Consider the following 16,641-nt stretch of genomic DNA (forward strand, 5'->3'; position numbering starts at 1 on the left):
TATATTTTCATAAATACGTTTTCTATTTAATTTATATTTTTAAATACACCGAAATTGAAATTTTAACTATACTTTATGTGCGTTTTTAATAGTTTGGTTATTCTAGCAGATTCTTAGAATCACATCAGCAGTTAGTTTCATTTAGTTTTGGTAGATGGCGCTGCAGCAGTGAATCTATTTGAGTTTTGCCAGCGTCACTAGCAGGAGTGAGGTGGCCTAGTGTGTTAGCAGCATGACGCTCGACCGAGGAGTCGCGGTTCGAATCCCGGTCGATGCAACTGATGTTAATTTTTTTTTAATTATTTCAAAATATTTTTATATTTTATTAAATGAGTTTGGTATTTTATTTATATTTTTAAATACATCGAAATTGAAATTTCAGCCATACTAAATGAGCATTTTTATTTGTTGGGTTCAGGGTAGTATCTAGTCGAGCACTCTCGACTAGAGTTTTCTTACTTGTTTCATTTAATTTTATACTTTTTCATCTTTGAACGAAGCCTTCGCTTTATCCATGCCCTGCCCTACCCTAACTTCTCGCGTCTCTTTAGCAATACCCTCGCCTTGCCTGGGACCACATGCGCTATATGACATCGTAAGCAAGGCAAAACTGTTTTCAAAGGCTGAGCTCGAATTAACAATTAACTCTGAGGGTTAAAATATGTCGAGACCATTTTTAATGCATTTTCAACCGAGTTTGGATTATTTAAGCATACATTCGATACATTTAAAGTGGATATACTGGACGTAAGTATTTACAATAATTATATTTTGCAAAGCTTTGATTGGCTCATTAGAGTTTCTATTTAATTACTATCTTAAGGAAATTTTACAAATTCAAATCTGACTCAGTTGTAGCCAAAATTTGGATTGATTTGTCTCTTATGCTCAACACAATATTGACTAAATTATTTATTTCAGTTCAATTTCATACATATATCAAGAGAGAGGGAGAGAGAGAAAGACAGACCGATAGAGACAGTTATAGATATCTATATAGATAAATTGATGTGATAGATAGAGAGAAAGAGAAGTAGAGAAAGAGAGACAAATAGATAGATGGATGGATAGATGATGGATACATAGAAGGAGAGGGAGGGAATAAGGGAGATCGATAGAAAGAGGCATAGATATAAATATATAGATAAATAGATAGAGAAAGAGATAGAGAGATAGATAGATAGATAGATAGATAGATAGATAGGTAGATAGATAGGTAGATAGGTAGATAGGTAGATAGATAGATAGATAGACAGATAGATAGATAGATAGATAGATAGATAGATAAACAGATATATAGACAGATAGATAGATAGATAGATATATAGATAGATAAATAGATATATAGACAGATAGATAGATAGATAGATAGATAGATAGATAGATAGATAGATAAATGGATATATAGATAGATAGATAGATAGATAGATAGATAGATATAGATAGATAGATAGATAGATAGATAGATAGATAGATAGATAGATATATAGATAGATAGATGGTAGATAAATGGATAGACAGGTAGATAAATAGATAGATACATAGACAGATAGATAGATATATAGATAGATAGATAGATAGAGAGAAATATAGAAAGAGACAGACAGAGAGAGGGAAAGTCCGTTTCGCGCTTTTCACAAATTCAATCGACTATTTTCTTATATTCAAATTCGATTTGTGGATTTGCACTTTGTTTGTGGGCAAATTTATTGCTTGATCCCATAAACTTGGCAAATAACTTTGTGGGATCGTGATCCAGTGTTTGTCTTATTTATGCGATACGGAGCTCAGCCGTGACAAGCTACTCGTTATGCCCATAATCCTGGCGCTGTATGTAGGTATCCAGCGAGCTGCCGAACTTCGCATTTTATATATTTTGTTCGACAATGCGAAGCGTGGCGCTTGTTGTGAAAATTCAATTATGGGTCGACCCTGTCTATGTTACGCTGAAGCAGCTGCCATAGGGGCGTCTAAGCAGCGGCAGCGGCAGCGGCAGCGCAGTCCGGAGTCCGTAGTCCAGAGTCCGTCGTCCAGTTGCCAGCAAATTTGGCGCGTAAATGGCAAAAGTTTTCACTCGAGTGTTGATCTTTAGTTAGGTCTATATGGAGGCGTTGGCGGTGGTGGTGGTGGCGGTAGCCCGGGTGCAGCAGTAGGCGGGGCTTGTGTTTTGGGGGCGTGCCAGCGCTGAACTTTAGGACGTTGGGCAACATCGTTAGCTGTCAGTGGCTGTAAGTGGCATCCTTGAAACTTGCGCCTGTGTCGCACGCAATTTGCTGCTGGCAACACCAACAACCAGCTGAGAGCTGAACTGAACTGAACTGAGAGCTGAGCTGCGCCGAGCCGAGCCGAGCCCAGCTGACTTGCTGCCAGCCAGTTCTTTTATATTAAAACAAACACCCACACACGCACATTCACACCCACTCGTTGGTCATTAAAGTCAAGCCAGCAGCAATGAGTAGAAAATTGAAAAAAATTGCTTTTCCCATAAATAGAGAGAGAGAGAGAGAGAGAGAGAGAGAGAGAGAGAGAGAGAGAGAGAGAGAGAGAGAAAGAGAGAGAGAGGGAAAAAAATAGAACAATCGAAATCGTCGGCTTCGCTATAATCTGTTTTATAGTGCATCAGCTGATTTATGACTCTGAAAGTGGTAAAACTTTTGCTCGTCGAGTGGCTAAAACTCGAGGTAGGTAAAGATCTTAGTTTTATCTATCTTAGTTGCACTTCGGTAATTTTTTTTTTTTTTTATTATATTATTTAAACAGGCTTTTTACTACCTAATTGGCAGCTTAACAAGTTAATTCGGTAATTATTGAAAATTACTTTTAATATTATTTTCATTTATTCTAAATTTATTGTAAATTATTTTTTAAATTTATTGAATAATTATTTGTTATTTATTGTAGAACTCAATAATTGTGAACTCGGTATTTAAGGGGCTCCATAACTAGGATCCAGATTTACCCAGATCTGGTCTTTCAACTACCTTTAGAGAGTTGATTGCACATTTACTTGTTGTTTATAAGTTAGAGTGCTATCAACTCTACAAAGAGCTGATATTCCAATCATTCTACGTTAATTGGTACATATACAATAATTAACACATACTTACACACACACACACACATACGCATATAACTGCGCTGTGGATTCGGTTGCAATATGGGCTATACTAAGAGTTTAATAATTGCTTCAAAATTTCAGAGAAATATAATACTTTAATATTAATATTTTAAAAATTATATTTGTTTTATATTTATATATTTGAAGTTTAGGTTAAGGACCATAGAGGCAAGGTTACCTTCTTATTAGTACTGCTTATTAGTACATACTATATACTCATTGAACAACTTGTGTCCAAAGGGCATATTGGTTTTATTAATTTGTTTTAATTTGAAGAAAGTTACCATTGATGATATTGTATAATGCAGGTATGTAGGTATGTAATGCACATACATACATATGTATGCATACAGTCATGGTCAAATTAATAGGTGTGACCCAAAGATTCTAGCATATTTTAGAATAATTACGGTTTGACAACATCTATCAGCACGAAATTTTTTTTGTTAGGTATGGCCACACTATTTGAAAAGGAAATAGGTAAATCTTCCAAAAAAATTTACTCGCTAAAAAGTTTTGGCTGTTATACATTCTCTACCTCAAAATTGACCTGGACACATTAATAGGTGTGTTTAACTTAACAAAAAATTATTAAAATATTAAAGACTTTTTGAGTAAGCAAAGGTAGTATTTTTATTGAATATAATTTGATTGAAGCATCAAAATTTTCATTTGCAACATTTAAATAAAATTAGATGGGTCGTGGAGTTCACTGCAGTGCTGAAGAGAGAAATCTTGTTCTCAAGCTTCGTGAAAAGGGTAAAACTTATAAATGCATTGCCTCACTAATGGGACGATCGGAAAACTTCGTTACAAATGCTCTAAAACCAAAAAAAGATAAAAAGAAGCCGGGTGCCCGGAGGAAAACCACCGTAAGAGAGGATTCCCGGATAGTCACCTTGGCTAAAAGGGATCCTTTTAAGTCTTCGAGAGCGATTGCCATCGAAATGAGCAATGTTGTATCGGCACGAACTATTCGTCGACTTCTATTAAGCTCGAATCTACCTGGGAGAGTTGCTCGCAGGGTTTCTCTATTGCGTAAATCAAATATTCGGATGAGGCTTAATTTTGCTCAAACTCACAAGGCCTGGTGTGGTTTAGAGGGAGAGCGTAAATGGAGGAACATTCTCTGGAGTGATGAAACAAACAAAAATTTCTTTGAGAATGACTCAAATATAAATGTTCGAAGACCTAAAGGCAAAGAATTGGATCCTAGATATACAAAAAAAAGGCGGTTAAGCACGGAGGAGGTGGCATAATGGTTTGAGACTGCTTTTCATGGCATGGTTTTGAAATGCACCATCGACCATTTTCATAATAAACAGATTTCTGTAAAAGGAACTATTGAGTAGTGTTTTATGCTACCATATGCCCACGACAACATACCTCTAAAATAGAAATTCCAACAGGATAACGATTCTAAATAGGACTCTCCAGTAGTTAAGGATTGGTTTCATGAAAATATAATTGAAGTTTATGAGTGGCCAAGTCAGTCTCCAGATCTCAATCCAACTGAGAACCTTTGGGGACACTTGAAAAGGCTAATTTTCAAGACTACCTGCTTCAATTACACCCAATTATTGGAAAATACTCAGGAGGAATGGAGCACCATTCCTGTGGAAAGGTGTAGAAGGTTAATATCGTCTATGCCCCAAAGAATCAGCAAAGTCATTGCGAATAAAAGCGGATATACAGGGTATTAACCATACTTATCCAAATATATTCTAAATATTCTACAATATTTCAGAATTTTTAACTTTTTTTTTTTTAATTTGCTGGGTACACCTATTAACCTGGCCAGCAAAAATTTGAGTTTTTTGTGAAGTATGCCAAAATTATGCTAAAAATTATTATTTTTTAAACTTGTTTTTTGTTGTTGTTATTCTATAATGTGTCTATTTTTTAATATAAATTAAATTTTTTAGTTACATGAAAAAATATAGACGTTATTCTCATTTAAAAAAAAAAAAATTTCACACCTATTAATTTGACCATGAGTGTATGTATACTGCAAATTATTCTGAATATCTCTATTGTAGTATGTATGTGTGAGTCGGCGTATTTATGTGCTTGCATGCTTAGAAGATATGTTGAAAGCAGTAGCTTTAGGTATATTCTAGTCCGTCCCTACCGACTAGAGCATAATTAATATATAGATATATGTTTATTATACATATAGCCACATTGGATTTCAAAGAGCGGTAAAGTAAGTAAGTCTTATGGGTAATGTGTTGGTCATTGAAATTGATCAGAAATTTGTATTCAGAGCCCAGTAGTTCCAGGTATCTTTCCGTCGGCTAGTCTCGGCTAGAGCAGTCTGATTTTGACAGTGGTAATATGTAGATATAGTTATTTTATACCCTCTTCTTTAATGCAGTTAAGAGAGCGGTAAATAATCGTAGATGGAATGTGTTGATCATTAAAATTTATTAGAAATCAATATTGAGAGCCCAATAGTACCAGGAATTTTATAGTCCCTCCCCTAGATCCCTACGCCTCGACAAGTCATATAGATATTTTATACATTTTTACTAATTGCAGTTACCAGCTATGGATATTCGTATGTATAGCTCCTTGATCATTGACATTGATCGGAGATCAGTATTTAAAAGCTGTGCTGCTGCCTGCATATACCCAGAATTACAGTATCACAGGAGGCATATTCTTAGTGACTTTATCTTTCACACCCTTCCGCATTCATAATTGCCTTATGGCTCAGCACAGACACACTTAGTATGCTATACTAAAATATTATGCTCTGTGCGTAACGTGGACCTTAAGTTCTTTATTGTGAATGTGATTTGGTCAAGTATTTAGAGAGACTCGTAGGCTCAGACACTCACACACTCGCACGTACGTCAAACATCTTGTTGAGGCCATTAGGCGTGCAAAGCGTTGCAAGAATCGTTGCCATTCCATTTTGGCCACATCCCGAGCAAATGGCAAAGTGTCTCTGGCCCTATTTCAGGCAGCTGCGCCCAGTTAAGTTGACAGCATGCAACCGGCAAAGCCAAAGAGAAAGCCAAATCCAATGCCGACAAGGGCAACAAACGACGACAGCAACCAAATTTTCCGCCTCAATTAATTAAAATGTTTTGTTTTAGTGTCTCGGAGAAAATAGAAAATGGAGACGGGCCGAAAGATGAGACATGAAGTCTTTTCGTTAACATCCTTCCATTTCACAAGCCACACGCCCTTCCTGTACACTCAAAAAAACAATATATATAAAATAAATAGTATCAAGTTTCAGGTGTGACCTGAGTTTACGTGGAATTTTATTTTTTATTTTATTAAATATGTATAAATTTACTTGGAATTTAACATCACTTGAAGTAAAAAAGTTTCTTTCATTCGCGCCCCTTCTTTTTGGCAGTGTATCTCTGGTCTTTAAGGCATTCTAGTGTAAAATGCTGATTGATATTTCCCTTCCGGTTAATAATGTAGGCTCAACATTATTGTTGTTGTTGCTGCTGTTGCTGGTTGGGTTTGTAAAGATTGTAGAGTGAAAAGACTTTGGCTTCTCAAGGTCGGACAATAAAAATTAAGTTCATCCATCATTAATGCCATGCAGCTGAGGGCCGTAAAGTAGCCCGCCCCGCCTCTTTTGGGGCCCTGGGGCCCTGGGGCTTTGGGGTAGCAGGAGCTTGAGAACAAGAACGAGACTGGGAATGGGAACGGGAATGTGAATGGGAATGGGAATGAGAATGGGCATGGAAATGCGAATGCGAATGGGACAAAGAGAGCCAATTTGAGAGCTTCGCTGACAGCGGGACAACTCAATTAGCTGCGCGACGTTGCATTTACATAACACATTTTGTAGCAAGTTATGCGAATTTAATTGTTGTCGAGTTTCGGACTTCGCCTTCGCCGGGTCTCCATATGGTGTCCTCACTGAGTGCTCTCTTTGTTGTCTCTAAAAACAGTATGCCTGATAGCTCGTGGCTCGTGGCTCGTAACTCGTGCCTCGTGGCGCTTTTGACAAACGGCAGACACAAAGCAGCCGCTCATAAATAATCATTTATAGTGCCAGACAGCCAGCCAGCCAGCCAGACCTGAGCTGAGCTGAGCCGAGCTGAACTGAACTGAATTGAAAGCCATCAGGCGGAGAAGTTGGACAACCCAATGATTGCTAATGGAACTGCTGCCTTTGGCACTCTTTTAGCTCAGTTTCACTTTACAGCTGATCAAATGGGAAGGTGCTCAGACAGCCTGAGAAATATTTTTAGCTAGTCTGTATAGTTGTCTATATAGTTGCAAAATGAGTTGAATTTATAGAGAATAGTTAAAGTCTATTTAAAGTATCTAAGATAAGAGTTAATTCCGCATTCGAGGTCAAGTCTTAGCCACAAAAGATCTCTTAGGCGATTGGGAGAAAATAGTTCAGTTGTTAGCCCATTCTGAATTTGAAGTTGGGAGCGAAAACCCTCACTTCCAACTCTGAACTCTCCGTCAAATTTATGGCGTAAAAGAGTTTTAAATTCCAAAGGAAATAAATAATATTGTTAAATCAATGCATGAAATAACGTTGCAGTCGGGCATTACCAACTGAAGTATACTCATTTACGGCCAAAACGAGGCGTATGACAGGACGATTTTCGTATTGTCAATCGCCCATTTGATATATATATAGTCGTTCACAGCTTATTTCAACCAGCACCCCAAAAAAATTTTGCTGATCTATAAAATCTAAACTATTGGGGATATCAAAAAAAATTAAACGCAGGTTGTTAGTGTGATGTTTAAACTAATACAAAATTAATTCATTTATTTAAAAAAAATTTTTTTAATATTTAAAATTGCTTAAAAACTAAAAAATGAGACCAAAACAGTTCCACAGCTTATTTCAACCACTTATGAAATAAAATTATTAAAGCTAAGGTTTTTTAAATAACAGAAAATTAATATTTTGTGTGACTGCCCTTTTGGTTAACTACCATTTTAAACCATTTTGGAATACATTCCACCAACTTTTTAATGACCTCTGCAGTAATATTATCCCATTCCTCATATATACATATATATTGAATTTTTGTGCAAATAGAGGATGTCAACTGTAATTAAATTATTATATTTTATTTGGCCAGCTCTAAAGCTCTAAAAAATATACATAGTTTTCCCCGATTTACAACTACCAAAATAAATGTAGATATATGCACCATATATTATTGATTCTGGATTGTTAACTCGAGTACATACTCGAAATTTCTGGCATATCAATACTGTGGTTTCTTGTGATTCGCCACGCCCCTAGTGGGCAGATGGGATAAATTGTGTTACTTTATATACTGTATCATTCTAGTATGTGTTCCAGATTTCAAGTTTTTTTTTTAAGATAAACATTGCCACGAACCAATATACTCATTTCACTTTCTTGAAATGGAAAAACATGCATAGCTAAATTAATTTGTTTCAACTATATTTCGAATAGAACCTCAGCTGAAAATCAATAAAACCAAACATGAGATTCTCGAAAATAATAATCTCTCATTTATTCTCTATCTCTCTCTCTATTTTGCCTTATTGAGACTTTCATTTAATGAGGCTCAAATGTCGAATCAACGAAAATTTTACATTTATCGACATAAGGGTATTATGCTTGTTTCTCACATTTCTCTTTACTGCATAACGATGTTTTCGATTTTTTTTTTTCTTTTTGTTGTTTTGCCTCGTCAATGAAATTTATTTGATTAATAATGGTTGAAATTGTGACATTTTATTGTGCGATTCATTGTAGTACGATTATTTGACTTAACGTTTGCAAAAATTAATTAAACCAAGTATAAACAATGGGAAAGCCACAGAGTTCAGCTGGTAGAGCTACATAAAGGAAGTCAACGCTTGTTCAACTCGGTTCAATTTCGATTTGTATCACGAATTGCCAAGGGGCTCGAAACAAAATTGCAATTGATAAGAGGTAAATTTGTATTTGCGCGGAAAAAATATTAATAAATTAATGAGAGGACTAAAACGTTGTCAATTTTTACGAATTAATCAATTTTGTTCAAAGGGTAAATACTTCGGGCTATGTATATATCTATGTAAATATTGCCATAGTCTGTAATAAAATGGTTAATTAAAAAGAATTCAATAAAAAATAATTTAATAAATAATAATTACATTGTGAGATTCGATTGAATTCATTAATTCCAGCGAAAGCAATATCTAACGGTAGCTTAACACATTTCGCTTAGTAAAAAGTTTCGAAACGAAACTGCAATTTATAAGAGATTCAATTGTATTTATGTGGAAACAATTTGATGACTCAATGAGAGAAACGAAGTGCATTGAATTTTTAGAGGACAGCGCGTTTTACGAACTGTTCATTGTCCACTTAGCGAGGGGAAAATAATTGCTATATGTACACATACATATATAGTAATTGTATTGGCATCAGCATTTATATATGTATTCGCCAAAGAACAAAATTGCAATTGATAAGAGGTAAATTTGTAATGAATTAATGAGAGGACCAAAAGGTTGAAATTCAATTTCAATGCCTTGCGCTTCTATGTGGATGTGAATGTGTGTGATATATATATATTTTGATGCAATACTATGCTCCCAACGGGATAACCTTATACCCGGATTTCCCGTTTTCAATGGCTTCAGCGTATAAAAAGTATATTCGTTTATTGCAAAGTCCGTCTTGCCGTCCATCCGTCTGCCTGGCTGCTCATCTGTCCGTATGAATGCCAACTATTTCGATGCTGGAGACTTGAAATGTGGAGCACATACGCGTATACCCTCGCCAGACAGCACTGACAAAAAATATGATGTGAGCTAATGAACGGTGAAATTATGATAAAAAATTGACAAAAATTGACAATCAAATTTGTGAAGTCCAATTGCAAAATCCTCGTGCATGTACCAACTAAATTAATTCACTTTCAATGGATCCAGGGTATAAAGCAAAGCATCACACAGTCGGTAGCGTCCAGCTGCACCGTTATTTCTTGTTATTATAAATTTGATAAATATTCTCACAGTGAGTACAGAAAATCGAACTGTTTTGATTTACCGCTTGTCTAAACATTTTATTTTTAGAGTCTCAGAAAAGACATCAAAAAATGTGTGCAAGCTAGTTAGCAATTAATTAATTAAAATTAATAATTTCAAGCAGGATTATGCGCCAATGAAAGGCTGTAGAGTTAGCTTTTCAACGCGCTTAAATAGTCTCGGTTAATCCAAAAACAACAGGCGAAAAACAATCGAATGCGTTTCCATTGTAACTAGCAGAACGCGTTAAGCTGCCTGCGCAATTAAAGATAGGATAGGTAAAAAAAACACGTTTAAATACGTTGCATAGTGGGATGTAACTGGCCGTTTGATGTTCGTTTAGGGCTAAGAAACAGTTAAGTTAGGTCAAAAGACGCTATATGTATTGGGATTTGTCATGCCTCTCATCGGGCGAAGGTCTACGTGTCTATTAAAGCTGGTAATCTACCTGCTAAATCTGAAGATCTTTCGGCGTAAAGCTAGCAAATATTCTATATATTGTAAGTGTCTATTAAAGCTGGTAATCTACTTGTTAAATCTGGAGATTTTTCGGTATAAAGTTATAAAATATTATTTCCGCTTATAGCTGTACAATATTCTATATATCCTACGGGCCTATCAGAGCTGTAAGTTTCTCTGTTAGATCTGGAGATTCTTCTGTATAAATCTATACAAGATTCTATTTATATGGGTCTGTCATTATAAACATTCCCATATGCCCTCATTTAACAGAATTGTCTATAAGGTCGAATGTAGGCCAGACATTTTGTAAATTTTGATGATCTACCTCTAAAATAGCATAAAATATGTTGGGTTTGTCAAATAATTAAAGATATAGTTTTGTATGCCGTTTATTGCATGTCAAATTGAAGACTAAGCAGAGTGTTCGTATATCTGTGGGGCTTAAAGTCTTAGCCTCAATAGCTCTTGAAATGACCTTGAATATATACGAATTCCGATTGGCTACGATCACATTGGATCCACCCAAAGTATCATAGCAGTTTCAGGAACAATACACGCATATCTTTGACAAATTTCAAAGTCCATTCATACGTCCAGCTGGACGGACCAATATACCCAGTCCCGTGCGTGAGCGTGAATAAAAACCCATCAATTTGTTGGGAGTGACCGAGGAGCTGTGTCCGTTAGTTGCCGCACCACATCCGCATCCGCATCCACATCCGCATCCACATCGCCCACATTGCCGTTTGGTACATCTATGTGCGGTTTTGTTGGTGCCAGCGCTGAGCTGCAATTCAGGCAAAGGACACTCGAGCCAAGGGCGAGGGCTGCCTGGGGCTGGGCGGGTGGTCTGAATTAGAGAGGTGAGGCTACAAGAGCCCTTTCATTAACATTTTTTTTTTTTGGGTTTTTGGCTTTTTGGGTTTTTTTCTGGCATGCAACATAATTCAATTTGGTGGCTGTTCGTTTTGTATTAATGCAGTGCACGCATCGTGTGTTGGCTAGCGTGGTGTCAGCTCGAATATCGTAAATTGGAATAGCTTAGCAGCTGCTATACTATTCACTTAATTAGAAAGTATTGGCATTAGTCTTTTGGGCCAGCGAAAGTCCAATTCGAATTGCATGCAATATTTTGTGGTGTTTTTTTTTTTTTTTTTTTTGTGAGTTGTTGTCTTTTGTTTCGTTTTTGGGAAATGTTTTGGCTGGCTGTAAACAACTTGTGGTCTAAATATTACGTATACGTCGCGTTGCCGGCTGCTGCTGCTCTGCTGCTGCTGTTAGCGCTGTTAACGCTTACTGTTGTACACGGTGCGCATGCCAGGGAAATTTTAACAGAGCCCACAAGGGAAATTCTTGTGCCGCAGCAGCGACAGCATCAACATCAGCAGCAGCAGCAGCAGCAGCAGCATCGCCAGCAGCAGCAGCAACCATTGCAGGACAGTATGAAACAGGACTCAGCGCAGACGGCACGCGTTTCGCTTTGAGGAGAACCAAACGCGAGAGTCGCAGCAGTCGCAGCAATTGCTGTTGTCGTAGTCGCAGTCGCAGTTGTTGTCTCGTCTCCGTGGCCGTGTCTCTGTGTCTGCCTGTCTGCCTGCCTGCGTGCGTGCGTGTGTGTGTGTGTGCGGGAGTGCGTGTCTGTGTGTGCGAGTGTGCGTACCTCTCAATCTATGTGTGCGTGTGCCTGTGTGTGTGTGCTAGTCGCGCATGTGACTGCCAGCTGCGTTCGTTTAGTGAGTTTGAATGAATGAATGCTGCCGCCGTCATTGCTGCTGCTGCTGTCGCTGCGAAAGTGGCAACAGCAGCAACTGCAATGGCCAGCCAACCAGCTGATAACAATAATAATATTAATGACAAGAATCATAATAGTTAGCAATGGTAGCCAGAAAGCACAACCCGCTAAGGCTTGGACATTGACGGCGCTTAACGCCTGCCAAAAACGCACAAAAAACGCACGAAACGAAAAAAGAAAAACGCGCACAAAACGCTTACATAAGTTTTGTGTGTGTGCGCTGATGATGGTGATGTTATTGCTGCTGCTGCTCTGGCTATGTGCAGCAGCAATAATCAGCCTGCAAGTGCCGCCTAAAGAAACCAGCAACAACAACAACAACAACAATAGAAGAAGAAGGAAACGCTACTTCATAAAAAAAATGAATTCTTAAAATTGTGAGGCGAAAAAAGGCGCGCAGCTTTTGGCAATTGTTATGGCAGTTGTTGTTGTTGTTGTTGGTGCTGTTGTTGTTGTTGTTGGCTTTGCGTTAAAGCATCGTCTGATTGCCACGAACATTTTCGTTGCCTACTTTGTGGCGCGCGCGCGTTTCTTGGCATTGTTTGTTGTTGTTGTTGTTGCTGCTGCTGCTGCTACTGCTGCTATTGCTGCTGCTTCTGCTGCTGAGCTGCAAAATTGTTACACGGTCATTGCGGAGGTCGCGCTAACAAAGCTGCCAAGGCAAAGATAAAGAGCAACAACAACAACAACAACAGCAGCAACAACAATTCATGGCGACAATTGCGAGTCAGGAAATTTAAGTTGCAAAAATTTCATAACCGAATTGCAGCTGCAGCTGCAACAACAGCAACTGCATTTCAAGCCAATTAACTTTTGTTAATTATGAATATCAATTAATTCGATCAACTTGTTGCTATTTAAATCGAATTGTGAAACATCTTTTCGGACGGCTCTTTTAGTGTTTACCCATGTTTAATTCATTTCGATTTCGGTCTGTTTGTAGCAACAATAACAGCCAAATAGACAATAGACTGGGTGAGTGCGAGTGTGAGAGTGAGAGAGAAAGAGTGAGTGAGCAAGCGAAACGCATTACACAGAAAAGTTTCAAAGTGTTAAGAAGAAGAATCGACTTTTCAAATCTTCGAGTGAATTGTTTCTGTATATTGTTGTTGTTTTTTTTTTCGCCATCCGGGCAAAGTTTGTTGCTAATTTTTTTTCGTTTTTTGTTCTGTTTGCAAACTATGATAAAAAGCAAATCAAGAAAAATATAAAAGAAATTGAAATAATCAAATTGTGCACAATAAATTTTTGAAGAATTCAACTAAAGGAATGAAAAACTAAATGCAAATAAGCAGGCGAGAAAAACGAGAACGTAAACGAAAACGAAGACAAAAACAAAAACAAAAACAAGCAACAGCGAATGCAAACATAAAACGAACAGAGAAACAACAATTGAAGTTAAGGAAACGGAAGCGAGTTTTTCTTTTGGCGGCGTTGTTGTTGTTGTCTCCCGTGACAGCAGCCAAGGTAAGGCTCAAAATGCAAATTGAAGACGAACATGCATACATTGTATATTATTATATTATTATAAGCAACATAAGCCATTTAATACTTTAAGTTTTGTTTTTATTCAACTCGGGCTGGTTGACATTTGGGAAATCTCAGGATTCGAATGGAGATTACGAATATACAAGTATTGTATTGGGTTCAGTCTAGTGCCGAAAATGGTTGATTGACAGGCGAGCTTGAAAAAGTTCTTTCGAATTTCATTTAAGAAGCTGAAAGATTAAATAAGATTATCTATTTCAAAATGAATATCTGAAGTAAGACATTTTTCACTCTGGTTATTCCCTTTTAAAATTAAAATCAAGTAAAAACGTCGCAGCTGGGCGTTATCGACTGCAGATTACTCATTCATGGCCCAATTTCTATCTATTTTCCGATTTGCCACGCGCCCTATTGATACACGTATATTATAGAAAGTTAACAGTTATGTAGCCATTTTAAATTTCCAGCTCTAAAACTGATCGAAAAGTACAGTTGTTCCCTATTTGCCACGCCCTCAATGGGCTTAGGCATATAATCGACATATCTATGTGATTTCGGGCTGTTAGCCCAAGGAAAATAATTTATCTAAATTAAATGCATTTTATTTTTTGCCACGCCCATAGTGGGCGTCTTGAGGAAATCTTGTGACTTAATCAAACGATTGTATATGGGAGTATATGTTCCAAATTCCAAATCTCTACTGAAGAATATAATCGTAAAGCTTTGTAGGTGGTAGGACATTGCACAAAACCAATATACCCGTTTTACTTTCGTGAATGAGTATAAAAAGAGATTTGCAGCTGATGAGCTGGCACAAGTTGGACCGAGCGATTTGGCGAGGCTGTGCAGAGCAGCGGTTTAGTTAATTACAAAGTTTTACTTTATGTTTTTACAATGAATTTGGCTGAGCATAATTAGCATATTCAGTTAACTGACAACTGAATTTTTGAATAATAAATAAGTTCTCTTAATATTTCAACACCTCAAGTATGTATGTATAAGGGAAGAGCAATTTCTGTATTCTGATGTGAATATCTCGAAGCTGCTGTAATAAGGACATTCCAAGTATTCCTGGGCCGTTTCTAAGAAATGGTTAATAACTGTAAATATAATTAATTTTTTTTACAAACTGATCAGATTTCAGAGAACTTTTGCAAAGTAAGTTGAATTAATAAATGAAGGCGGAAGGACATGAAAAATTTCAATATATTGCTTTATTATTATTATTATTATTATTATTATTTTTAAATTCTTTTCATTTCGACTTTCGACTGTATTTTTCATTCCGTATAAAATGAGTTTTAGTTCTTTTTGTTCGCACTTTTTCAATTAAAATACACCGAATATTATGAACAATGATATGATTGGAAAAATTTTTGTGACGTGCTTTGAATGAAATATAAATTATTTCAGTTGCTTATTCAGCGAGCTGAAAAACTCTTGAAATACAATTTCACTGCTATTGATATGGGTTGATATATTCGAGGATAGTAACTCAACAATAGCCATTGTCTTTATACTCATTCATGCATGTGAAATCAGTAGATTGCCTTTCGTCTATACCCTAGAATTTTAAAGTATAAAGAAAATACAGTTGATAAAAATATATTTTTAATCAAAATCATTTATTTGTCTGGCGCCGCTATAACATGACGTTCGTCTATAGATGCACTTAGTCCACTTCACATAAACTTACCGATAGCTTTGATCGATTGTCTGTTATCGATTTGAAGCGATATATATCGCACCTTCTCTCAGTTCTTAAAAAGCACTTTCAATAAATTTTACATAAGAATAGACATAGACACCTATACAACACAAACATTTGGTTGGTCAGAATCGTCGACCCAGAAAATAGTTAGAGTAGCCGGGATTATCTAATGTGCATGGAGCGTCTAGACAAAGAAACTTGTGTGCAGTCTAATTAGGCTTATAGCTAATAAATACATTAAGCCCTGGCGTAAGCCAGTTGCAGCTCTCGAAACAGTTCTCTAAATATAATTTCCGTATATTACGGAATATTTTCTATTTGCTTTTAAAATAACTTTTTTCGAACGGACGAAATCATTTAAACTATTTTCCCAAAAAGCTGCTAAAATGTTTGCCCAACAATTTGAGCGATTACGAATTGAGAAAGAAGGAAAGAGACAGAGACAGAGAGAGAGAGATAGAGAGCGAGAGCGAGAGAGAGAGAGAGAGAGAGCGAGAGTCAGAAAAAGAACAAGACAGCGTGTGTGTGTGGGAGTGAAAGGGATAAGTGAGTTGTTGTTGTTGTTGGCTTTGTTGCTGATGCTGTTGGTTCTGGTCGTTGCTGTGGTTGCCAAAATGGCAACAGCTCTACATTTATTTATTTCGAATGTCCCCCAAAATGGCCCCGTCTTACCGCCCGCCCCCCTTTTCGCTCAACGGCAGCCTCTTTATCGAGCAACTGTAGCTACTGCAATCGTGTGCCTACATTTAAGGGTTTTAATTAAATGCAACAACAATGCCAGAAGCAAACAAAACCATTGCACAATGCGACTGTGCCTGAGTGTGTGTGTGTGTGCGAGTGTGTGCGTGTGCGTGTGTGTTTGCTTAGTAGCGGGCTGTTGTGGGATCAAGAACTGTGACCGTAATAGCAGCAGCAACAATGTCCATGGAAATTAAACGAACGGATTAAATCATGAATTGACCCAAAAGGTTGCGCTCTGGAAATAAACTTAAATTATCCAATGCCAGCTGGAAATATCACATGGCCCCAATAGTAAATAGAATGTACTAGTTGCCAATTAATAGCTCATCTACT

The 16,641-nt window shown here is 37.0% G+C and overlaps 1 protein-coding gene across 9 annotated transcripts in view; it reads left to right on the forward strand.

Annotated features, from left to right (window-relative positions):
• Nucleotides 1-12,028: 12,028 nt before the first annotated feature.
• The window catches only part of nAChRalpha3 (nicotinic Acetylcholine Receptor alpha3), a 128,525-nt gene continuing 123,912 nt past the window's right edge, over nucleotides 12,029-16,641 (forward strand). Inside the window, exons 1-3 of one of the 9 annotated variants that reach the window (XM_089475641.1) lie at nucleotides 12,029-12,309; nucleotides 13,312-13,343; nucleotides 13,561-13,835. The gene's annotated coding sequence lies outside the window, so the exon portion shown is untranslated. The remainder of the gene's footprint in view (nucleotides 12,310-13,311; nucleotides 13,344-13,560; nucleotides 13,836-16,641) is intronic. The other 8 variants (XM_089475639.1, XM_089475640.1, XM_089475642.1 and 5 more) reach the window with 8 other exon arrangements.

This window comes from Drosophila arizonae, chromosome X, assembly GCF_054131065.1.
Source record: "Drosophila arizonae isolate 15081-1271.41 chromosome X, UAZ_ARI_1.0, whole genome shotgun sequence".
In the NCBI taxonomy this organism is placed as follows: domain Eukaryota; kingdom Metazoa; phylum Arthropoda; class Insecta; order Diptera; family Drosophilidae; genus Drosophila; species Drosophila arizonae.